This window comes from Martes martes, assembly GCF_963455335.1.
Source record: "Martes martes genome assembly, chromosome: 13".
Lineage (NCBI taxonomy): Eukaryota > Metazoa > Chordata > Mammalia > Carnivora > Mustelidae > Martes > Martes martes.
The window spans coordinates 51,126,319-51,154,170 of NC_137901.1; positions in this window are offsets into that span (position 1 = coordinate 51,126,319).

Below are 27,852 nucleotides of genomic sequence, written 5' to 3' on the forward strand. Positions count from 1 at the left end.
TCTCACCTCTGTCCCTAGTTCTCTATCTTTACCATCTCTTTATCTTTCTTTATCTATTTTTCCTGAGAGGTCTTTGTAGAGGTTCACCAATTTGATTGAACTTCTGAAAAAACCAGCTTTGGCTTCATTGATACTCCCTTTAATTTTTAATTTCCCCCCTACTTTATATTTCATTGATTTTTTCTTTGATCTTTGTTATTTCTTTTTACTTGCTTTGGTTTTAATTGACTCTTATCTTCCTCACTTTTTCAGATAGAAGCTGAGGTCCTTGATAAATTCTTTTCTTGTTTTAGCTGAAATTCTATAGGTTTGAGGGATTAATTTTTCATTGTTTCACCTTGCATACATATACTTTATTAAATATTTTGAACATCAAAACTGACCTTAAAGAAGACTGCAACCAGGGCGCCTGGGTGGCTCAGTGGGTTAAAGCCTCTGCCTTCGGCTCAGGTCATGATCCCAGGGTCCTGGGATCGAGCCCCATATCAGGCTTTCTGCTCAGCAGAGAGCCTGCTTCCTCCTCTCTCTCTCTGCCTGCCTCTCTGCCTACTTGTGATTTCTGTCTGTCAAATAAATAAATGAATAAATAAAAATCTTAAAAAAAAAGACTGCAACCTTCCTACTTAAGCCAGAAATAACCTAAACCCATTTTTTCCAGTTTTGAATATTTTCTAATAACATTTATGACAAATGTTGACATTTTGAAGCTAAAAAATTAATAAGAAAAAAATCGTACCTTAGAACTAACCAAGGATAACATTTTATTACAATCCCTCCTAATCTTTTTTACCACGCTTATACTATCATACATCACTGAAATAATACACAATGTTTATATTGTGCTCCTATTTGTATTATTTCCAAGTATTTTTCTCCTAACTAAAATATAATCAAACTCTTTTTCTTATCAAACATGTGTTGAGAGCCTCATAACAGTCTTCTAAGTTGTTGAGGAGCTTACACTCTAGTGAACTTACATTCTAGTGATGCTAGAACTTACATTATTAGCAACAAACAAATAAATAAGAAAATACAAAAGTGATGATTGCTATAAAACTAAACAGGTGCTGGGACTGGAATTGGCTGCTTTGGCTGGGTAGTTAGGAAAACTCTTGCTCATGAGATGCTATAGAATGCATAAGATGAATGAAAAGGAACCAGATATGAAAAGATCTAAGATAAGGGCATCTCAGGAAGAGAAGGCAGCAGATGGAAATGCCCCAAAGTCATCAATAAACTTGGTCTGTTCAAGGAGCAGAAAGAAGGTCATTATAGCTGGAACATGCTGAGCAAGGAGAAGAGAAGCACGCTGCATGGTTGGAAAGTCAGGAAGAGCCAAGATCACACAGGACCTTGGAAACATGGTAAAGAGACATGGATGGGATTTTATCGCAGGTGTCATAGGAAGCCTCAAAGAATTTTAAACAAGGGTTTGATACAATCTGATATATTTTTTAAAAACATTACTCTAGCTATTGTGAGAAGAATGAAATATGGGAGGTCCATTGAAGAAGGCAGGTGACTAGTTTGAAGACTATGATAGTAGCCTAGCCAAGCACTGCAGAGTGTTGGAAATAGGGCTAAAGGGATTTAGAAAAAGTAGTTGCATTTCAAATATAATTGGACAATTGACAATAGTCTCCTATGCATTGAATTTTGCTGGCACAGGAGGGAAGCAAATGTAAGTGTAATGATTATGAGAACAAGGTTATCTATAGTATGCTTCAGTTCCACATCAATTATCTGTGCCTAATATATTTTTATTTTTTTCAGGGGTTCTATGATTAATAAAGTCATACATTTAAATATGTAGTTTTAAGGTTCACATGCTATCATTGTTGTTATTTTTAAATGAATTCACCTCCAACAGCTGTACTGAGTAAGCCAAGAAACTTAATGGCTTGCAAATGAATAGGCTGTCAATGCAAAAAACCACTACCAACATAATATTAAAATACATTGACTTTTTTTTGAGAAAAAGAGCTCAGACTTGGTAAAATGTGACAAATTACAAGCTACTAAAGTAGTGATATTTAGATTTTAGTGTCATGTGGAAAAAAAGAGTTAATATATTTCGCATTTATTATATAATGACCATTCCCAAGTAAACTGCAATGGTTCAACACCTGTTGTTAGTTCTTATGTGTTCATACAATTGCTAATGAATCATAATCAAAAAGGCAAACATTATGCATCCCATTGCAAATGGCAGTGCACACAGATAATATATTTTTTTGGCATGCTCAGTAGCACAAAGAAGGGACTATAAATCAAGTAGAAAAATGTTGATTTAAATGACCTCTTGGCAAAAAAATTAAAAAATCCAGAATACACCAGCTCTATTTACACCTTAAAGAGCTGAAGAATCAATAATAAATTAAGCCAACCCCACACACAAGAAGGGAAATAATCAAGGTTAGAGCAGAGATCAATGAGAAAGAAACTAGAGACACAGTAGAACACATCAATGAAACCAGAAGCTGTTTTTTTTTAAAGAATCAATAAGGTTGATAAACCACTGGTCAAACTAATCCCCCCAAAAAAGAGAGAGAGAAGACCCAAATTAATAAAATTATGAATGAAAGGGAGAGATCATAACTAACACCAAAGAAATAGAAACAATCATCAGAAATTATTATCAATAGTTATATGCCAAGAAATTAAGAAAAGTAGATGAAATGGATGCATTCCTAGAAACATATAAAATTCCAAAACTGAATGAGGAAGAAACTGACAATCTGAATAGACCAATATCTAGTAACAATAATGAGATTGAAGCAGTGATCAAAAACCTCCCAAAAAACAAGAGCCCAGGACCTGATGGATTCCCTGGAGAATTCTATCAAACATTCAAAGAATAAATAATACCTGTTCTCCTGAAGCTGTTACAAAAAATAGAAACAGAAAGAAAACTTCCAAACTCTTTTTATGAAGCCAGTACTACCCTGATCCTCAAACCAGGCGAAGACCCCACCAAAAAGGAGAATTTCAGACCAATATCCCTGATGAATGTGGATGCCAAGATTCTCAACAAGATCCTAGCTAATAGGATCCAATAGTACGTTAAAAAGATTATCCACCATGACCAGGTGGGATTTATCTGTGGGATACAGGGGTGGTTTAACGTTTGCAAATTAATCAATGTGATAGAACAAATCAAAAAGAGAAGAGAGAAGAACCACATGGTCCTCTCAATTGATGCAGAAAAAGTATTTGACAAGATACAGCATCTGTACCTGATTAAACAATTCAAAGTATAGGGATAGAGGGGACATTCCTCAACTTCATAAAAGCTATCTTTGAAAAACTCACAGCGAATATCATCCTCAACAGGTAAAAGCTCACACCTTCCCTTTGAGACCAGGAACATGACAAGGATGCCCACTCTCATCACTCTTATTCAACATAGTACTAGAAGTCCAAGCGACAGCAATCAGACAACAAAAAGAAATAAAATGTATTCAAATTGGCAAAGAAGAAGTCAAAGTCTCTCTCTTCGCAGATGACATACTTGATATGGAAAACTCAGAAGACACCACCTCTAAACTACTAGACCTCATACAGCAATTTAGTAATGTGGCAGGATACAAAACCAATGTACAGAAATCAGTTGCTTTCTTATACACTAACAATGAAAAAATAGAAAGGGAAATTAGAGAACTGATTCCATTTACCATAGCACCAAGAACCGTAAGATACCTGGGAATAAACCTAACAAAAGAGGTAAAGGATCTGTACTCGAAGAACTACAGAACACTCATGAAAGAAATTGAAGAAGACACAAAAAGATGGAAGACCATTCCATGCTCTTGGATCAGAAGAATAAACATTGTCAAAATGTCTATACTGCCTAGATCTATCTATACTTTCAATGCCATCCCAATCAAAATTCCACATGCTTTTTTCAAAGAGCTGGAACAAACAATCCTAAAATTTGTATGGAACCAGAAAAGACACCAAATTGCTAAGGAAATGTTGCAAAACAAAACTAGGGGCATCACGTTGCCTGATTTCAAGCTTTACTACAAAGCTGTGATCACCAAGACAGCATGGTACTGACACAAAAACAGACACATAGACTAGCGGAACAGAGTAGAGAGCCCAGATATGGACCCTCAATTCTATGGTCAAATAATCTTTGCCAAAGCAGGAAAAAATATACAGTGGAAAAAAGACAGTCTCTTCAATAAATGGTGCTGGGAAAATTGGACAACTACGTGTAGAAGAATGAAACTCGATCATTCTCTTATACCATACCCAAAGATAAACTCAAAATGGAAAAAAGACCTCAACGTGAGGCAGGAATCCATCAGAATCCTAGAGAACACAGGCAGTAAACTCTTTGAGATTGGCCACAGCAACTTCTTTCAAGACATGTCTCCAAAGGCAAAAGAAACAAAAGTGAAAATGAACTTTTAGAACTTCATCAAGATCAAAAGCTTCTGCACAGCAAAGGAAACAGTCAACAAAACAAAGAGGCAACTCATGGAATGGGAGAGGATATTCACAAATGACATTCAGACAAAGGGCTGATATCCAGGATCTATAAAGAAATCCTCAAACCCAACACACAAAAAACAGAAAAGCACATCTAAAAATGGGCAGAAGACATGGACACTTCTCCAAAAAGACATACAGTGGCTAACAGATACATGAAAAAATGTTCATCATCATTAGACATCAGGGAGATTCAAATCAAAACCACATTGAGATAATACCTTACACTAGTTAGAATGGCCAAAATTAACAACACTAAATAACAAGTGTTGGAAAGGATGTGGAGAAAGGGGAACCCTCTTACACTGTTGGTGGGAATACAAGTTGGTGCAGCCACTCTGGAAAACAGTGTGGAGATTCCTTAAGAAATTAAAAATAGAGCTATTCTATGACCTTGCAATTGCACTACTGGCTATTTACCCCAAAGATACTGATGCAGTGAAAAGAAAGGTCACCTGTACACCAAGGTTCATAGCAGCAATGGCCACAGTCAGCAAATTGTGGAAAGAACCAAGATGCCCTTCAACAGATGAATGGATAAAGAAGATATGGTCCATATATACAATGGAGAATTATGCCTCCATCAGAAAGGGTGAATAACTAACTTTTGTTAGTTATCAACATGGATGGGACTGGAAGAGATTATGCTGAGTGAAATAAGTCAAGCAGAGAGAGTCAATAATCATATTGTTTCACTTACTTGTGGAGCATTGGGAGATAGAGAGGAGGAGTCAGTTGGGGGAATTAGAGGGGGAGACAATCCATGAGAGACTATGGCCTCTGAGAAACAAACTGAGTGTTTCGGAGGGGAGTGGGTAGGGTTTGGGTGAGCCTGGTGGTGGTTATTATGGAGGGCACGTATTTCATGGTACACTGGGTGTGGTACATAAACAATGAATTTTGGAACACTGAAAAAAATTAAATTTAATTTAATTTTTTAAAAATGACCTCTTGGACTCTAATATAAAGCTTCTCTGAATAGTTGTTTAACTTTGCATTCTCGCCTAAATTGTTAGTGTATTAATCTATCCACCAAACATGAAATTCCATAATTAAGTAAGACATGATTAGGTAGAGAGCTGCAGTATAATCATGTGCATAGTTTTATTTTGATTTGCAAATTCAAAGTGAAAATAAAGATGGTAATCAAAGGGAGAGAGGCAAGATGGCAGAGGAGTAGGGGACTGAAGTGACATCAGGTCCAGGAGTTCAGCTAGATAGTTATCAAACCATTCGGAACACCTACAAACTCAACAGGAGATCGAAGAGAAGAAGAGCAGAAATTCTAGGAACAGAAAATCAACGACTTTCTGAAAGATAGGATGTATGGAGAAGTGAATCTGAGGCCATGGGAAGATAGACTGCTGGGGGAGGGGCCAGCTCCCGGCAAGTGGTGGAGCAGTGGAACACAAAATCAGAGCTTTTGGAAGTCTGCTCCACTGAGGGCACACTTATAATGTGCTTAGACCATGCTAATTACATCACATATTAGCTTATTTCATCTTTACTGTGATTTAGAAAGTATATATTTATTTCACAATTGAAGAAACTGAAGCCACAAAAGCAATACATGTGCTTAAGGTCACACAGCTAATGGGGGCACCAAGATTTGAAACTGAGTTTGTCAGGGACTCAATGTGGTGGGAGGGGCCAGGTCCCAGCAAGTGACAGAGCAGCGGAGCACAAAATCAGAACTTTTAGAAGTCTGCCCCACTAAGGGATATCGCTCCAGAGGCTGAGCGGGGGTGGAGCCCTTGTGGGGACAGCATGGCCTCAGGTCCCGCAGGGTCACAGAAAGATCAGGGGTATCTGAGTGTGGCAGAATGGCCAGGTATCAGAGCGGGGAAGCTGGCTACAGAGACAAAGCCCAGGAGTGAGCTTTCAGCTCAGGGTTACCTTAAACCATGATCTGCAGCACATTCAGGCCACTGTTCTTTGAGCAGGGACCCCACAAGTGGCAGATCCAGGGAGACTCACCTTCCTTCTCTGGAGGCAGGAATCTGCTGGGTTTGAAGACTTCAAACGGAGCTGTGCATCATAGACAGAAATACTCAGTCACAGGCTGGGTGAGCCCCGAGTGCAGCCGGAGACCAGGGATAGGGGAGGGATTAACCCCTTTTCTCTGAGGGCACACTAAGGAGTGGGGCCCCAAGCTCTCAGCTCCTCCGGGCTGGAGATTGGGAGGCCACCATTTTTACTCCAATCCTCCAGAGGTCTACGGAAAGCATTCAGGGACAAAAGCTCACAGAGCGAAATCGAGCAAATTACTTAGCCCACTCCCTGGCAAGGATGGGGCAATTCTGCCTCTGGCAAGGACATTTGAGAATCACTACAACAGACCCCTCCTCCAGAAGATCAGCAAGAACATCCAGCCAAGACCAAGCTCACCCATCAGCAGAACTCCAGAGATAGGGGAAAGCAATACATGGAATTCATGGCTTTCTCCCCATGATCCTTTAGTTTTACAAAGTTAAATTAAATTTTTTTTAATTTATTATTCTTATTTTAACTTTTTAACTCTTTCCTCTTCAAACTTTTTAAACTAGTTTATCTTAACAAAAGTTTAGTTTATCTTTTAAAAAGTTTATCTTTTAAAAAATCTTTTTAAAAGATTTTTTAAAAATCTTTAAATCTTTAAAAATCTTTTTAAAAGATTTCTTTTTAAAAGTTTATCTTTTAAAAAATCTTTTTAAACCTTCATTATTATAGTCATATTTTATCCTTCATTGTATTTAAACTTATTTTTTGTATACATACAGGGTTTTTTTTTCTAAAAAATTTTGGGATACAATTTCTTCTAATAGATCAAAATATACCCTAAATCTAGCACAGGACTTTGTTCTAGTCTCCAGCCTGAGCACATTATCTACCCCACCTTTTTTTTCTTCTTTCTTTTTCCAACCAACTTATCTTATCAATTCCTTTTTTAGAATTTTTTTAAAATTTTTATCTTTACAGTCATATTCAATCCCTTCATCATGTTTAACATTATTTTTGAATATATATGTTTTCCCTTCTTAAAATTTCGGGAGGTGGTTTCTTCTAAGAGACCAGAATATACCCCAAAATCAAGTGGATGGCTCTGTTCTATTCACCAGTTTAATATATGTGTGTATATATACATGTGTATATATACCTGTGTATATATACATATATACATGTGTGTATATATACATATACACACACATATATTAGACTTTTTTTTAACCCCCCTTTCTTCTCCCCCAGGTTTGGAGTCTCTTCTGATTTGGTTAGCGTACATTTTTCTGGGGTCTTTGCCACTCTTTTAGAATTTTGTTCTCTCATTCATATATTCTTATCTTGATAAAATGACAAGATGGAAACTCACCACAAAAAAAAAGAACAAGAGGCAGTTCCAACAGCCAGGTACCTAATCAATATGGGCATTGGTAATATGTCAGATCAAGGGTTCAGAATGATGATTCTCAAGGTGCTAGCTGGGCTCCGAAAAGGCATGGGAGATATTAGAGAAACCAGTCTGGAAAAATAAAAGCCCTTCCTGGAGAAATGAAAGAACTAAAATCTAACCAAGCTGAAATCAAAAAAGGAATTAATGAGGTGTAATCAAGAATGCAGGCTCATACTGCAAGGATAAATGAGGGAGAAGAGAGAATTAGTGATATAGAAGACCAAATGATGGGGAATAAAGAAGCTTAGTAAAGAGAGGCAAATAACTACTAGACCATGAGGGGAGAATTCGAGAGATAAGTGATACCATAAGATGACACAATATTAGAATAATTGAGATTCCAGAAGAAGAAAGAGAGAGAGGGGGGCAGAAAGTATATTGGAGCAAATTAGAGAATTTCACTAATATGACAAAGGGAACAAGCATCAAAATCCAGGAGGCACAGAGAACCCCCCTCAAAATCAATAAAAATAGGTCCACACCCTGTCATCTAATAGTAAAACTTACTAGTCTAAATGACAAAGAGGAAATCCTGAAAGCAGCTCGGGACAAGAAGTCTGTAACATACAATGATAGAATATTAGATTGGCAGCACCGCAGAGACCTGGCATGTCAGAACAAACTGGCATGATATATTCAGAGCACTAAATGAGAAAAAATATGCAGCCAAGAATACTGTATCCAGCTAGGCTGTCATTGAAAATAGAAGGAGAGATAAAAAGCTTCCAGCACAAACAAAAATTAAAAGAATTTACAAACACCAAACCAGTCCTACAGGAAATATTGAAAGGAGTCCTCTAAGCAAATAGAGAGCCTAAAAGTAATAGGCCAGAAAGGAACAGAGACGATACACAGTAACAGTCACCTTACAGGCAATACAATGGCACTAAATTCATCTCTTTCAATACTTATCTTGAATGTAAATGGGCTAAATGCCCCAATCAAAAGACACAGGGTATCAGAATGGATAAAAAAAAAAATAAGACACATCAATATGCTATCTACAAGAAACTCATTTTAGGCTCAAAGACACCTCCAGAATTAGAGTGAGGGGTTGGAAAACAATTTACCATGCTAATGGACATTGAAAGAAAGCTGTGGTGGCAATCCTTATATCAGATAAATTAGATTAAAACCAAAGACTATAATAAGAGATGAGGAAGGACACTATATCATACCTAAAGGGTCTGTAAAACAAGAAGATCTAACAATTTTAAATATCTATGCCCCTAAAATGGGAGCAGCCAATTATATAAACAAATTACTAACAAAATCAAAGAAACACATTGACAATAATACAATAATACTAGAGGACTCTTAACACCCCCCTCACTTAAATGGACAGATCATACAAGCAAAAGATCAACAAGGAAATAAAGGCCTCACATGATGCACTGGACCAAATGGACATCAGAGATATATTCAGAACATTCTATGCCAAAACAAAAGAGTACACATTCTTCTCGAGTGCACATGGGACATTTTCCAGAATAGATCACATCCTGGGTCACAAATCAGGTCTCAACCAGTACCAAAAGATTGGGATCATTCCCTGCATGTTTTCAGACCACAATGCTCTGAAGCTGGAAATCAATTGCAAGAGGAAAGATGGAAGGAAGTCAAATACATGGAGGCTAAAGAGCATCCTACTAAAGAATGAATGGGTCAACCAGGAAATTAAAGAAGAATTGAAAAAATTCACGGAAACAAATGAAAATCAAAACACAACTTTTCAAAATATCTGGGACACAGCAAAGGCGGTCCTGAGAGGAAAGTATATAGTCATACAAGCCTTTCTCAAGAAACAACAAAGTTCTCAAGTACACAACCTAACCTTACACCTAAAGGAGCTGATGAAAGAACAGCAAAGAAAGCCTAAACTCAGTAGGAGAAGAGAAATCATAAAGATCAGAGCAGAAACCAATGATATAGAAACCAAAAGAACAGTAGAACAAATCAATGAAAGTAGGAACTGATTCTTTGAAAGAATTAATAAGATTGATAAACCCCTGGCCAGACTTACCAAAAAGAAAAGAGAAAGGACCCAAATAAATAAAATCATGAATGAAAGAGGAGAGATCACAACCAACACCAAAGAAATACAAACACTTATAAGAACATATTATGAGCAACTATATGCCAGCAAATTTGACAATCTGGAAGAAATGGATGCATTCCTAGAGACATATAAACTACCACAACTGTACCAGGAAGAAATAGAAAATGTGAACAGACCCATAACCAGTAAGTAATGGTCTCTCTGATATAAGGAATTTGAGGGGTTGAGTGAGGGGTTTGGAGGGTAGGGAAGGAAAAAATCAAACAAGATAGAATCAGGAGGGAGGCAAACCATAAGAGACTCTTAATCTCACAAAACAAACTGAGGGTTGCTAGGGGATTGGGGTGTATGGAGAGGATGGTTGGGTTATGAAAATTGGGGAGGGTATGCGATATGGTGAGTGTGGTGAAGTGTGTAAGCCTGACAATTCACAGACCTGTACCCCTGGGGCAAATAATACATTATACATTAATAAAAATAATTAAAAAATAATTAAACTAGCTATAAATCTAAAAAAAGAGAGATGGTGATCAATGAATCTAAAAAATGTGGCAAAGTTGGATGTGAATCCTGGTTCTGCTAGGAATGACACTGGGAACTCAATATTGTCATACCTTATTTTTTCCCTTACAAAACTAAGATAATGATGGAATCATCCTCACATACATAGTAAAGAATAAATTTAAACCACATTTCAGGTGATTAGCATGACCTTATAAGTTCTGTTTTCCATTCGAATTGGCACCATTTTCAAGCACCAATCTTTGCCTCATGGTGCCAATTTGTCTGAATTAGCTTATATTTTATGTCTTAGCCTTCAAGAATCCCTTTGAAAAGTTAGAATGACTCTTTCCCAATGATCATAGGCCCTAGAATTGATCCCACATTCATGATTTAAGTCATTCAGAGCCACTGATCCTACATTTTGATTGAGCAGAACAGGACAACGTGCCCCCCACCCCGCTTTTGGATTCAGAAGGAAACACAGATGCTCTCAAACTCCATGGACTGAGGATGAAAGGAGTTGTTTTCCCAGAGAATCAGATGTTTACCATGGAATCCACTCTACTGTTCTAACTTTATATCCCAGAACTATGCATATTACCTTGACGAAGCTTCTAAAGTTCTCTGAGTCTCAGGACTCTAAATTATAAGATACTTTACCTTGTAGGGACGCCTGGGTGGCTCAGTTGGTTGAGCAGCTGCCTTCGGCTCAGGTCATGATCCCAGCGACCTGGGATCGAGTCCCACATCGGGCTCCTTGCTCGGCAGGGAGCCTGCTTTCGCCCTCTGCCTCTGCCTGCCACTCTGTCTGCCTGTGCTTGCTCTCTCTCTCTCTGACTAATAAATAAATTAAAAAAAAAAAAAAAATCTTAAAAAAAAAAAAAAAAAAAAAAAGATACTTTACCTTGTAAAGTTGTGAAAAAAAAAAACATTTTAAAGATTTTATTTTTAAGTAATCTCCACCCAACCCCATGTGGAGCTCAAAGTCACAACCCCAAGATGAAGAGTTATACACTCCTCTAACTGAGCCAGCTGGGGACCCCAAGTTGTTGTGAAATTTTAATGAAATTATATACCTACACATGTAATAAGCTATCTCAAGCTGGGTATATGATAGGTACTAAATACATGTTTATTATTTGTTTCCCTGTTCTCTCAGGAGTGATACAGAATAAACATTGCATGTATTAATACTTGAAGACAGCTACAATTGTCTTCACTAATTTTTTTCTATTGCAAGCTCAGATCCAACCATTTATTGTTTTTCTAATATTTCTCGGTTTTGAGCTAGTTCATGATCATTGTCTCTAGCCTTTCATCATCACACATCAAGTGCAGTGTCCAGATCAGAACATAATATTCCAGGTATGATCTGTCTAGCACTAAGTTGGCTGTAATCTCCTTTGATCTGAAACACTTTTCATTGATGACACCTGAGATTTTCATGACAGTAAGGCATTTTGCTCTCCACAGATATTTAAACCAACCAAAACCCCAGGTTTTCTCTACAAGCTCTGCAGGTAAGTTATGCCCATTCTGACTTATGCCTATGAAGAAGCCCTTTAGAGCATATGCTAAGAACTCTACTCCTATTCAATGTTATCCTATTAGAGTTTCAGAATTATCTTATTTATTTGATTATTGACAGCATCTTTTTGGATATGGTTCAACCACTCATCAAATTTTCACAGCATGTACAAATTTGACCTGTGTTCCCCAGTGTCTTTATTCTCAGTGAGAGCAAAATCAGAGCCCACCAGTCCAGAGTACTTTAGCACTACACACATTTTCCTTGAAGTTGGTAAAGGTCTTACCAACATCATCCTGGTCATTAACCAATCTTGAATCCTAATACTGTCAGTATTTTATTCAACCCACATGTATATGTCTTGTTCATAAAGATTGTGGCAATTAAGCATAGAAAACTCTATCCAGTTTCTGCACACATATAATTTTGTCAATTTTATCATTCAACCAGTACTGATTTGTGCCTTTGTTTGTTGTCATTGTCTCATACTTCCTTCACAATAGGAACCTCTTCATATAGGAATCCACAATGTTTAATCAAAGCAATTAGCATCTAGCCTGTGGAAACAGAGGCATATATAAACAACTAAACATCAAGAAATAAAAAGTATGGTCACTAAGATAGTATATCAAATAGTTTTCAGATTAAATCAATAAAAATCAGATTTAGACAAGAGGGATGAACACCAGACTGAAGAGATTTTGAATTTCGAATGATGGATGCTAATAGATTTTGTTCCCAATGGAGCAACGTGCTGGTCTCATTGTCAAGGAGAAGAAAAGTTCATTTACAAATCAGTCCTCTTCTTCAAATAAAGCAAGTCGACTCACCTGTTTAATAAATTGCGCTCCAAAGAACTCTACTGGAGACTACTCCCGAATGGCGGAAACTTCAATTGTTGAAGCTATTGAGCATAATGACTTGGGGCATGTCGCCAAAGACTCCCACTAGTAATCTAGAGCAGCGAGGGCAGTGATTCATGTTCACTCTCAGAACACATAAATCTGCTCTAGAAACTCCCCCAGAATACTAGAAACCTTGGGTAGAGGGTTTAGTCCCTGCAGCTGTATAGGTTAGATAGATGTGACAAAAACTGGGCACAACTATTACTATGACTTTATTTGTATCTCTTGACTTTCTACCTCTTGGAATACTTGAAGTTTGGAAATATATCTACATGTAATATCACCAAAACACTATCAAAATCTAAGGATATTATTGAGATTTTGAATAATGAGTGATTTTTAATTTCATGTATCTATTATCTGTATTATTTTTGTTTGTTTGTTTGTTTTTGTTAATAATTTTTTTTTAATTTTCAGCATAACAGTATTCATTGTTTTTTCACCACAACCAGTGCTCCATGCAATCTGTGCCCTCCCTAATACCCACCACCTGGTTCCCCCAACCTCCCACCCCCCGCCCCTTCAAAACCCCCAGGTTGTTTATCAGAGTCTGTAGTCTCTCATGGTTCACCTCCGCCTCCAATTTCCCTCAACTCCCTTCTCCTTTCCATCTCCCCTTGTCCTCTATATTATTTGTTATGCTCCACAAATAAGTGAAACCATATGATACTTGACTCTCTCTGCTTAACTTATTTCACTCAGCATAATCTCCTCCAGTCCCGTCCATGTTGCTACAAAAGTTGGGTATTCGTCCTTTCTGATGGAGGCATAACACTCCATAGTGTATATGGACCACATCTTCCTTATCCATTCATCCATTGAAGGGCATCTTGGTTCTTTCCACAGTTTGGCGACCATGGCCATTGCTGCTATAAACATTGGGGTACAGATGGCCCTTCTTTTCACTACATCTGTATCTTTGGGGTAAATACCCAGTAGTGCAATTGCATAGGTCATAGGGAAGCTTTATTTTTAATATCCTGAGGAATCTCCACACTGTTCTCCAAAGTGGCTGCACCAACTTGCATTCCCACCAACAGTGGAAGAGGGTTCCCCTTTCTCCACATCCTCTCCAACACATGTTGTTTCCTGTTTTGCTGATTTTGGCCATTCTAACTGGTGTAAGGTGGTATCTCAATGTGGTTTTAATTTGAATCTCCCTGATGGATAGTGATGATGAACATTTTTTCATGTGTCTGGTAGCCATTTGTATGTCTTCATTGGAGAAGTGTCTGTTCATATCTTCTGCCCATTTTTTAATATGATTGTCTGTTTTGTGTGTGTTGAGTTTGAGGAGTTCTTTATAGATCCTGGATATCAACCTTTTGTCTGTACTGTCATTTGCAAATATCTTCTCCCATTCCGTGGGTTGCCTCTTTGTTTTGTTGACTGTTTCTTTTGCTGTGCAGAAGCTTTTGATCTTGATGAAGTCCCAAAAGTTCATTTTCGCTTTTGTTTCCTTCGAAATGGATAAAAGACCTCAATGTGAGACAGGAATCTATCTGTATTTTTTTAAAATTTCCTAGAATGTGAAGAACTTTTAAATCAGAAAATACTCATAAAATTAAATATGTGACTTACAAAACATGGTGGAATTCCCATAAGCTTTATTGCTTCATGCCTATTGGATAAGCAGAATGGTTATTCTTGAAATTCTCCTCAGTGCAAAAAACACCTTTTAAGACAAAGTTGGAAGTAAACTATTTTATTTTAAATGATTAAGAAGAAAAAGAACCACCATAACCACAACAACAAGAAGCATCTGATAAAGACACTAAGATATCACTGCTCACATCCAAATACATTGTCTCCCAAATACCTACTTGCTGTCATGGGCAGGCAGTAACTTTCTAACAACATGTTATGAGTCAATTGCTGCTGTATACAAAGACATACTCTCTATATATAGAGTGTGAAAAGTTTTGAACAGAAGTTTAAGGAGTGTGCTGTAAAACTGAGACATTTTGGTTTTTAAGCAAAAGAGTCTGGAATCAAAATGGTGCTCTAGGGAAATTAATTTGGTAGCAGGGTCATGATGAATTGAAGGGGAGACCAATTAGAAGTAATGTGACCCCCATAGGAAGCTATTGCAACTCTGCAAAGAGAAATAAAGGAAAATCTGAACTAGAACTGATTAGCAAGAATGGATAGTGGAATGAGGTATACGAAATTGTGTACTACACAGATCATATGGTGAATATGTCATATGAGATAAATGACAACACTTAAAAGCTGGATTCTAGTTTCAGCTATGTTCCTGATGAGGTACGTGATCTTGAGAAAATCATTTTAACTTCTTAGGATATTAGATCAGTTTCATTTGAAAAAGAAAGAGAGAGAGGGGGAGGGAGGGAATGAAGAAGGAAGAAATGAAAACTATTTCATTTGAAATGAAAGAGTCGTGAAAAATAAATGCTCCAAAAAGCCTTACCTCTTACTTACAAGATTTCCAAATGGAAATGTTCCAAATGGAACATCACATTCATGGTTGAGTTGGCCCACGAATCTACCAGGTAACACTTGCTCCTAATGATCGCTTATACTTTTGGCAGTTATCAGTCACGTTAGAGAGACTATCTCAAGATAGCAAGGACTTCTCTGACAGAAAGGAAAAATGAGAACTCTTGAAATTCTTGAGGATCTCCTATTCAGGGATCCACCATGAACAGAAGAGTTGGAGGAAGGAGGTAAAGCGTGATATGGTCACCTGGGGAAATACCTCTGGTTGTTAACAATCTTGGAGGAATTTGTTCAGGTGGGGGCAGACTTCACTAAGGGAGAAGATAGGAGAGTCGGAAGTAACTCATATAAACAAACTCCTTACTGGAGAAATATTATATGATTTTATCCCAGTAAGGCCTCTCTGACTCCCTTCCTGAGACAATGGTGAGCTCAAGATGGCACAGAACTACTACATGCCCAGTTACATAGGGTAGGGTGTAAGAAGGCTAAGCCATGTGTCCAATATGACAATCTGCCTTTCCTGGGAAGGAAATAACAGCAAAGGCAACCAAAAAACTGATAGAACTATCCTGTGGACCTCAAAATGAAAAGTCAGATATAATGCAAATGATATCTTAAGCCCAGTTTTACTAAATAATGGCAGGATACTGGGGAGTGCATGCCATGACTACTGAGAGGACAGAAACATCAGACTAACCTCGTAGTGTATAAGATAGAGAATATCCAGAAGATGAGGATGACCAGGTGCCAGATCACAAAATTGTATATCCATGTTATGATATCTAGGTAGCAAAGTGGTCAGTCAGTATAGGATTACTTCCCAGAAGAGTGGTAGTCAAAGAAGACATTTTGATTGAAAAATGGAAACTTCTCCCTTCACCCAACCCTCCACCTGCCTCCTGCCCATTCAAGTGTTACAGGGATGAGGAAACTCAGTATTGGCATATCCAAATATTAGGCAGTCACCCAATGAAATGTCCTTCATCCTATATATCCTCTCACACTTTCTTTTATTTCTTCTACTATGATGCTCTCAGCAGTTGGGGAATTTTAACACATCCTCCATTAAACTACAGGTAGATTCCAACTTGTAGACACTTCTCTCTTTTTGACTGGCACTTGGTAGCCCAAAGACCAGAGAGAAAATATTACCTTAACCCTATTCTACATAATTCTGCCCTGTTTTTTGCATTCCCCTGACCTCATACTGTAACTATAGATGCCAGCCTCATCCATACCACTCTTGCTAACCGTTGCCTGGCCAACCCCACAGCCAAGTCAAACATTTTCCAGCCTATGTCACATGCTCCTTGAAATCAGGGGAGTGGACAAAAAGATAAAGGTCAGTTTGTTCCAGTTAATTCTCTGACTTCCTAAATGTAGACATTCCAGAGAAGGAGTTGGCCTCCTGAAGAGATTCAGAGAAATCTGGTATAGTCAAGTGTTAAAGGAAGGCAGTCTAGGCAGATTGCTGAGGTTATGACCACAAGACCTGGACCCAGCCCCTGGCCATACCATGGAGGAGTTGGTGCTTCTCCAATCAGCCACCCAATTAGGTCCTTCTCCCAAAGTTTGATGGCTGGCCTGGTTAGATTCTGGTGCACTGCCTAGAATGTAATCAGCAGTAGTGTAGTATTCAATTCTTTCCCATGAGTTTCTCCTAATAAACACTCTTCCAGAAAGTGTGATGTGTACCTTTGGGCCATTAGCTTTCGTTTCTGCAACAAAACCCTCTATGTTTTAATTAGTTCTGAGGATCGTGAAATATTTTAAAATAGTGACATAAACTTTAAAAAGTGAATAGCAAGGAAATAATTAACGTTGGGTCAAACTTTGAATCAGTTGGTGAAGAAATTAGCAGGACACATGATAAGTTTCCATCTTCAAGCCTTTGTTTTCCAACTATAAAAACTTCATTTATCTCCTAGTGATTAAAATGAGCAATCTTACTTGTGACTCTTCCTGTGAAAAATTTCTCTGACAATATTTTTAAAGGAAACATGCAAAAATTTTACTTCAGTTTCAGTTTTGTTACTTTTGTTGTCCCTCTTTAACACTTGTAGAAAAGAGAATTGTAACTAACATAATCATTTGAGGTCCCAAGAACACTTGTATTAAGTTCCTTAGCTCCTCTCTAAACCCATGTTTAATTGGAGTGACGCAGCTGGATATGGAGATTAAATGGAGTCATGGCCAAGGTAGACTTGTAATGACTGTGTACATTCAGGAAACATGTTTTATCTGGAATCCTGGAAACTACCTTGTGTACAGAGAAAAAGGCAGAAGTCCAATGTCCAGAAGCAAAGCCAAACTGGAAACAGTGAAGCTATACAAATATCACCAAAGAGAAAACCAGAAAGGAGGCTGAGGCACAGACTGCATCAGATAGAATTTCTACAGTTTTCTATTGTCTCCATTCCTAACTAATTGAATTGACCCAAGCAGTTTTACAGAACTCTGTCCAGAATTGTTGTTCCTTGACAGTCTCTGTTGTCAATTCTCCTGTCAGGGTCAGGAGTGGGGAGATCTAGAAGTATTCCTTAAACATGGATTTGATGTAGATCTCAGCAATGGCAACATGGAAAACAACTGACAGAGAAACAGCTGTACATCAGGGAAATTCAGAAGTAGATAGAACGCAGGGTCCAGAACATGCTTGAAGGTCTCAAGGAGTGTTGCAGCAAGCTGTAGGCAGATGTTTAGGCAGGTCTCCTTTTTGTGACTTTCCTATCTTGGGGGGGGATTCAGGTTACTAGTTAGGGAACCAAGGGCCAGTTCAGATAAGGAAGACAAGTGTGATATGTTGAATAATGCTTCCCCCAATGATGTCCACCTCCAAATCTCCAAAACCTGTGAATATGTTGCTTTCCATGGCAAAAGGGACTTTGCACATGTGATTAAGGACTTTTTTTTAAAAGATTTTATTTATTTATTTGGCAGACAAAGATCACAAGTAGGCAGAGAGGCAGGCAGAGAGAGAGGAGGAAGCAGGCTCCCCGCCAAGCAAAGAGCCTGATGTGGGACTTGATCCCAGGACCCCAGGACCACGACCTGAGCCGAAGGCAGAGGCTTTAACCCACTGAGCCACCCAGGTGCCCCGTGATTAAGGATCTTGAGATGGGAGGTTGTCCTTGATTATCCTGGTGGGCCCAATGTATTCACAAGGATCTTTGTTAGAGGAAGCAGATTTTGAGTCAGAAGTTATGTGACAAAGAAAGCAGAAGTTAGAGGGAGAGAGAGATTGATTTGAACATGTTGGGCTGCTAGCTTTGAAAATGGAGGAAGGAGGCCACAAGCCAGGCTTCTAGAACCTGGAAACGACAAGGAAGCAGACTTTTCCTTAGGCCCTCCAGAAGAAACACAACTCCACTGACACCTTGATTTTAGCTCAGTGAGACCTATTTTGGACTTCTGACCTCCAAAACTAGAAGATAATAAATTTTATTGTTCTAAACTATCAAGCTGGTGGTAATTTGCTACAGTTGTGATAATTTGCAGCGATGTGAAACTAATAAGAATGACTATATACCTGGTCTTACAAATATGGTATGATAAGGTTCAAGATAACAGTTGGTTACAAGATAAAGGTCTAGAAATTTTCAAGTGTGACCAGAAGCAAAACTGAGATGGTACCAAGGTAGAGAACTCCAGGACTAGAGATCCATATATTTCTTCTGCTTAGAGGTTTGATTGGTTCTAGAACCTAGAGAGATGCTTTACAAGAAATTTGGGAAATAGTGCAAACATAGACAAAAATAAACTCAGTCATCTCCTTAACTTGAGGAGTTACTTTACAGTCACTTGTTCATTCATTCAGCTAACACTTAGGGGGTCAGGTTGCTAAATGTTGGAGCCAGAGTTAAGAATAAGATGGCTAAGGTTCATGACCTCAAGGAGCTGCGTGACTCAAGCTCCTTTTGAGCTAGCATAACATCCTTCTCTGGAAGGTATATTCTACTTATTTTTTTCTTGTTGGGAACTGTCTACACATGCGAACACAGCAAAATAGAAATGCCCCATAAACACCAACATACATTCAAGTAAGGAAATTTAAATAGAGAGGTAAAAGCAGAATTTCATGACCTCGATACTGGTTTCCTCCAATGAGGAAGAAATATAAAATTATATGAGTTAAAAGCAAATAACATGGACACTCAGATTTTTAAAAACCTTTGCCGTTCAGAAACCCTGGAATCACGCAAGGACCCCATACTGGAAGGCTGCGGAGAAAAATAAACTTCTGCTTGAAGACTTAGGGGGGAAAGTACAGGGCTATATTGGGGACTTTACCAAGTAGATGGAAAGGGGGCAACTGCAAAGTGTGAACTTTCTTGAGCAGTATGGAGAATCTAAAAATGGCAGGAGAATCATGTAGAAAGAATACTCAACTTCTAATATAGGCTATTAGAATCTGCCATGAAGGAGCGAAAAGAAATACATAAAACCAAGGTGTTTCTAAAAGGCTTTAAAGAAAGTTGAACAACACAGCAGGGCCAGGCGAACTTTTTCTGTAAGGCTTAGACAGTAAATGTTAGACTTTGCAGGCCACGGGGTCTCTGTCCCAAGTACTCATCTCTACAGCTGTAGTGGGAAAGGCAACTTCAGATAATACGTACATCAATGGGTACAGCTATGTACCAATAAAATTTTATTTACAGGAACAAGCAGAGTCCATCTCTGGCCCACTGGCTAAAATTTCCCAACCCCTATAACAAGTATAGCTCATTTTATAGTTAATTTAAAACCCAAAGATCAAGTCAAATGCATGACATTTGTGCTACCATCCCTCCCTATCACATAACAAAACCTCTGTGTGATGCCAAGCAAGTTATTTAATATTCATAAGTAAGTCTCTGTTTTCTCATCTTACAATAGTATCTTCATCACAAGGTTGTTATGAAGAGTGGATGAAATGATATATTAGAATAGTAAATACCATGCCTGACCAATACTAATAAGAGATGAAGCTATTGTTCTTGCCTTTGTCATCTAAAACAATCAGTTACTGTACACTGCTAATCAATAATTGTGTTCTTTCCATTGTTGCATGTGACATTATCAATTGGTCTACTCTAGTACTAAAGTTGAAATCCATGCATCAATCCTACTCTTTGTCTTTTCGAGAACTATTCAAAATTTTACACCTCCTCCTTCTTGTTTCACACTTTGTTTTCTTCCTTTTTAGTTAACTTTAAAAGCTTTGAAAAGCCAAAGTAGATGTATAATAGCTTGAAGGACACAGCAGGCTCTAACCAGTGTTCCAAGAGTTTTGTTCTGATTTAAAAATGAGCCTAAACTGGGGGGAAAAAAAAAGGTCTCAGCAGAAACAGTCTGTGAGGTCAGGGAGAAGGTAAACAAGCTATTTCCAGGAGCTAGAGAGCAAACCAAGAGCTATGGAAACAGGTCCAGGGACTCAGGGCCTTTGGGAGTTCTGGTAGGGAACATGGCATCAAAGGAACAGAATCTTCCTTTTATACTTCCTATAAGCCTTAGGGTTCCTCTGTATAGACCCAGATACCATCAACCATTACAGATAGGACATATGCATAGAAGAAGAGGCTAATACTGTCCTTTGAAGTTATTAGTCTTTCTGGCCCAGAAAAAGAGAATGATAGGAATTTCTTCTGATTACATATATGGAATTCTTTTCTGGTCCTTGCATTGCATTCTTTTTAAGAGCCAAGATTGGGTATAGGTGCCTAAAGAATAACCCTAAGCTTGGAAAGTCAGTGGTCACATATTGCCTGGGCCCAGAAGCCCCTCCTCTTCAGGGAAGTGCCTGTTTCCACCATACTTACCTCCCACTCCCCCATTATGGGACATACCAAGGGTGGAGTTAAAACAATTGACAGCTAGACAGGAAAGCTCAAGCTTTATCTCTGGGCACACCTGGCCATCTGGTATGCTGACTCTTGGCCAAGGTAAGGGCAATAAGATTTATAATGCACTACTTAAGATTTCTTACCACAAAAAAGAAATGGTAATTATATGACATGATGAAGGTTATAACAATCATTTTGTGATATACAAGTGTGTTAAATCAAGACATTGTACAACTACACAAATGTTATATGCTTATTTCAATAAAGTTGGAAAATAATAACTAAAACAAGGATGAGAAGGAAATAAAGATCCCAAATTCTCCTGGAGACTGACCCATCCCTACCCCTACATTCAGGACTTATAGATTTCCTGGACCAGGTAGTTAGTACACACTGTAAACTTGAATCCATGTGAAGCACAGACTTGCAGATAGAATTCACTAGGGAGAATCTCTTTGTTCTAACCAGAACAAAAGCAAAAAAGTTACCTCTCCCTGCTACTTTGAGCCCTACTTATTTTAATACGTAATGCTTCCATTGTTGATTGGCTCTAACATTTTCCAGTTTCCAATATGGTGTATTCTTTGACCAATGAATTATTTTATAAACATATGAAAATATTCAACTTCATTCAAAATCAGGGCAGAGAAATTAAAAACAAGATATCACCTAAATTCCTTCTAATGGGCAAAAAAAAATTAGTTTGGATGGGGATATGGAGATGGAAAAATGTGAACATTACTAGTGGAAAGGTAAACCAATGAGTCATTTCAGAGAACAATTTAGAAACACCCAGTAAACCCGAAGGTGAGAGGCACAAAAATCTATGAGTCTGCAGTTCTAATTCTAAAACTCTGAAATGTTCCCTAGAGAACACACACAGATGAACAAAGATGTTTACTACAGCACTCTTTGAAAACACAAAAAATAGCAAGAGCATACAACTGAACATACACTAAAGCTTATTGCGACAGATAGTATTGGTTATTTAAAATATATAAACTATAGATATGCAGAACTCATAAGTAGAACTCCAAAGCAGCACAGGTGAGAAGAAAAAAAAATGAAAATGATGAGCATCTGAATGATGCAATTTATGTAATATTTAAGTTCACCAAATGTTGTTTAGTGTTTATAACATTCTATATAGTAAAGTACAGGTATGTATATTAGAATGATATAAAAATACATAGTCTTCACTTCTTCAGGGCGAGCCAACTATATACCCTTAACAAAACACATAGAACACCCCCCTTCTAGGTAGCTTGTCTACATGTAGCTTCCCCATGCCAACAGCCTCTAATCAGGGCATAGTTAAAGTTTTCCTTTTTTTCTACTATATGGCTTTCCTGATCCCCTACCTGCCTTTGAGTCTCTGACAAAACACAGGTGATGGAGGCTGACTCTCTAGCAAGTTCTGAATAAACAATCTCTGCCAGTCCTCAAAAAAAAAAAAAAAATCAAATTAGTGATTATTCTAAATAGAGATACATAAGGGCTTTAGACAAATACCACAAAATGATATGGTAAGTTAATTCATAGTGATGGGTATATAGTTGTCTAAGAAACTATTTCCTGTAACTTTTTCATGTTTCACATTTTTATTAAGTGTATATAAATAATAAATCTGATATACAAGGAGACATTAAAAAAGATATAGAAAACAATAACTATTTTGGTGCCCACAGATTGCTCCAATTCCTTTTTTGGTCTCATCCTGGATCCTAGATTACAGAATATACTCTAGTTATCACTATAAAAAACTAACTATCTGTCTATCATTTATTAGCTAAGTTGAGTTGAATTTCTGTTACTGGTAACCAAAAAAATATTCCTAAACAATTTTAAAATGATTGGAGGTTTTAGAGAAGTCGTGCTTTCCTGCAATCTCCAAGCATCCTGGCCATGTCAGCATGCCCACTACAGGTATAAAAGGAGCATATTTAGGGGTGGAATATTTTGCTAACCTTTATGGGTATACAGTTGCCCATATCATGTCAGGATTCATGTGCAGGTTTCCAAAGAGAATAAAGGATGCCAGAGAGCTGGAAATCCAAATTGAATTTAGAAACCAATAGTAGTTCCAAGAAGACAAGGTCCAGCTAGATGAAAAGCAAAAGTAAGAAATATTAGCTTGTGGTGTCTATGAACAGAGAGAGAATCAATTGTTGCCTGGCTAAGCCCTTCCCCAGTCACAGCATTGGTGTGTCCCCATGACCAGGGGAAAGATATGTTCCCTGCAGTTTCCTATGAAGTAGACAAGAAGAATGTCTGGAGTTCTATGTGAGCTTATGCTCCATGAGACAGAGCAGCCTCTAAATTACTATCATCAATTGGGCCTTTACTCAAGGAATCACCCCACTCGAAACAAACCCGTCCAAACTAGAGCATCTTTCCCCTTAATTCTCTAGTGAGTTTTTGGTCAGATTGTCTTCCTACAACCCCCACCACCACCTCATGAAAGCCACTGTATTGTAACCCTGCTTCCTTATGCTTCCATCCAATGACATCCTAACAAAAGATGTGTTTTAGTGTATGTCTTTGAGTCAGATATTTCTGTTCTCAGTGTAGGATATAAATATAAGTTCCCAGAGTAACTTTTATTATCTTTCTAAGAAATATCCAGTATTTTATGATTGGATATCAGAATGATCTCAGACATAATGGTTAATTTTATGTGTCACTTTGACTGGACCAACAGATGCCAGGATAGCTGATAAAACAAGATTTCTGAGTGTGCCTTAGTGAGTGTATCCAGAAAGAGTTGGCAGTTGGAAGAGTAAACTGAGTAAAGAAAACATGAGAGGCCATCATCCAATCCACTGAAGGTCTGAAGAGAACAAAAAGGTAGAGGAAGAGTAATTTGCTTTTTCAGTTGAGCTGGAATATTCACCTTCTCTTGTCTTCAACATGACTGCTCCTGGTTCTCGGGCTTTTGGCCTTAGACCTGGACTTATGCCATTACCCCTTTTCTCAACCTGTGATTTTCAGAGCTTCAGATTCAAACTGAATTTAGACCACCTATTTTCCTGGTTCTCCAGCTTGCAGAGAGCAGATCATGGGACTTCTTAGCCTCCAAAACCATATGAGCTAAGTCCTGTAATGATCTGTCTCATATACACATACATGTATATGTTGTTGGTTTTATTTCTCTGGACAACCCTAATACATCAGACAATCCTTATTTTTAAAAAGAAAGTACTATTTTATAATCTAGTTTTTTAATTTTTTCTTGGTTTCTTTATTTGTAATCAGTTTTGTCTCATTGTTTTGCTATGTCTTTAGCTAGGTTCAAGCAAGTATGTCACATCATTTGCATGATATGTTATTTTAAAACACAATCCTCTTTGTCTCAGATTTTTCCTTTATTTTCAAAGTATCTGCAGAGTTGATTGCTTCTCCCAAAAACAATGTGGGACTTTTAGAAATCCTATCATTCAATTTTTTTCCTACATCACCCATATTTCATGTAAATTATTTCAAATGACTTTTTCAAAATGCATAAAATAATGCATATGAAATATTTTTCTAAGTTGGTTCTCAGCAAATTGGAGAAGAGGGAAAATGAAAGTATGAACATACATTACAGAAATGACTACAATTTTATCATTGCACATCATTTAGGAGAAATTCTTGGCCAAAAATCAGAAAAGGGGTTTGTTCTTCTTCCCTGCCCTAAATTGATAAATTGGTTAATTTTAAAAAGCAGAGAATTATAAAAAGTCTCAAAACTCCAAAAGACCGACATGAATCATAAGGGGTTTAGACCAAGATTTATTTTTAATTTAAGACAAAATAACTAATAATTATATAGTAATCACACTGTTTTCCCAGTCTTCTACTCATGTGATTTCATTCTCTGATTGATATCAGAGCAGAACAGGAGACCCTCACTACACACCAAACCACATGTTCCTATCAGGACCGTGCTTCCTCCTTACTAAATGACCTTTCCGTCTTTTACATCATCAATAATTCAAAGTAATGCCATCCAATCACAAATTTTCCTCTATATTTAGGATTCTAGAAGACTATCTATAGCAGTACTCTGATTTTAAAATACTATGAAGTAGTGAGTATATAAAAATTCTCATGATATAGTAGGAACTCTATGGAGTGAACACAACTTACTTTATTGTTTCAATTCTTTGCTTTAGTTAAATTAGTTTAACTAAGGCCAAAGACCTCCTGGCACATCCCCACCTCAGTTTTTCCTGCTGATAGCTGCAGGAGTCCTTGAGGTCATATTAAATTCCTGCATTTGACCAAGAAGAATGTTCATCTGGTTTGACAAGATCACAGTCCCAGTAAAATAATGGTATGCAGTAAAAATGACAAAGGTCCCAGTTTCCAGGCATGGGTATATTCACCCCAACCGCTCAGAATACCATTCACAAGTTGTATTTCAACAGGTTATTAATTTACATAATATTTTTGACTTGGGTTTGAGTTTAAGTTCCAACTCTAAGCCTCTCCAGTTTCAATTATCTTTTTACTTCTTGCCATAAGACAATGTTAATTTTATCTTTATTCAGAATAAAATCATCAAAAACTGAAATTAATCCAAATTCTTCTCCACTCCTTGGGTCCAAGAATGTTTGTGGCCCTAATCATCAATGACCCAAACACTAAGGAGTTATATTAGAGTGTACTTCTTTCTTCAACCAACAACAAAGTGAAATACCATTAATCAGGACCCTTATATATCTTAACAGATGTGGCCCTCAAAAAGGCACTGACAATATATTACATGTTAATTAAAAAAGAAAGCACTGGCAGTAACATCAATCGTTTTAATTCAATTGCCATACACAATTTTTGATTCCTTCTTAGAACTGCCTAGCCTTTTTGGTCTATTGTCCATGATCCATAAAAAAATCAGGCATTTTTACAGTCTTCAATGCATAAGACTATACATTTAGTAATATAAGTTAGAAAGGATAAAAAAAAATCACCTGACGTTTCTGTCAGTCTTACCTTGACATTGTAACTTTCCCAACAGTCTCACCACCTTTGCACAACTGCACCTCTGTGAATTCTCTATATTTTATAGGCAGAATTTTCTTCACACTTTATCTTTGCTATCTTGTTATCATAAATATGTCTTCCTCTGTATATCTGAAAATTAATTAAAATGATTCATTTTAAAAGATTGCATTCCCCTTTTCTAAATTTCTAAAATAAAGTTTGTTATTTTTATCACCATGTATCATAATATATAGTTTCGTCTGAGGTGGTGTTTTGAGTACTATTATTATCTGATTATTAATTATCTGATTATTATCTGATTATTAATTCATATGGTCTTTTTGACTAGCCTTCCTCACCACTATAACAAAAATGTTCTCTGGCTTTGGCATTATAAGCCATGGCTGTAGGTATATAATTTTTTTTAATTCTCCTCACCATCTTGAGTATCTAAATCTTCTACCCTGCTAATAGAAACATTAAATTTATACTGACATTCACATTTTGCTGGAAGTACCTAAAATACCTAATTAATATGTCCACTCGCCAATTGCCCAAAGTATGTTGTAGTAAATGCCATTGACATACTAACTATATCCCTTGAGCCTTACACAGAGGCCTTTCAACTGTCTGAGTATCTTCCCCCAGAGAAAAGAGCTCTCCTTTACCTTTCAGAGTATGTCAGAACTATCAGAAAAATTAAGCTTTCCTCACACCCAGGAACAAACCTCAACAATACTTGATGGGGTAGGTTTAAAACATCCCAAGTCCCTACTCATGTTGGGGGCACATATCATACAAGGAGTCCCAGAGTTCTCCCAAAGTCTTGAGGAATAATTACCAACAGCAGTACTAGCTGATAATGTACCCCTTATTGACTACTCTTGCTTTTTTGGCTTACTTCCCCAGTCCCCAATACCAGCTTCACATTATTTCCCTAATAAGTGCTTTAACTTCAATTTTTGTCGAAAGGACTGATTCTGAGGAACCCAAACTCAAACAAATGGTTTAGAGTCAATACACATGGCAATTGTCATTAACATTTGTGGGAAAGATGAAGGGATATATACTGCCATAAATCTTTCATTAAAAAGCTAATTTCCAGAAATTCTATCTGCAATGTCAATTCAAACTACCTCAAGTTTTCTGCAGAGAATTCATGCTGAAATCCACAATGTCTAGACTTCGTATTAGTTTAGTGTAGTGAGAAAAATCAATCAGTCACTTGAATTGTTGATAAGTTGAGGCAAAACAATGTACATGAGACCCCAAGAAGACACACTAAAAGAATAAAATGTAGAAGTTCAGTATATAGTAAGGGGTATGAATTTGAAGATCTGGATCTACTGATTAAACTTGAAACCTTTACCTGCTAGAAGTTCCAAAAGAGGCAGTGTCTTTAAACTTCTTTACACATTAACTTCATAGTTTTACTGTATGCAGAAATTTTTCTCATAGCTTTTTTTCCTTAAAGATTTCATAGACATTGCATCATTTTCATCTGGAAACATATATCCATATACCTATTTGGATATATGTATATTTTAACAGAAATATGATGTCCCAATTTTCATATTTCCATGGCAAATAGCCTACTTATTTCTTCTTGTATTCTTGTGGAATTATTTTTTAATCCTGGGATAAATGGTAAAAATGTCAATCTGTGAATATAATTA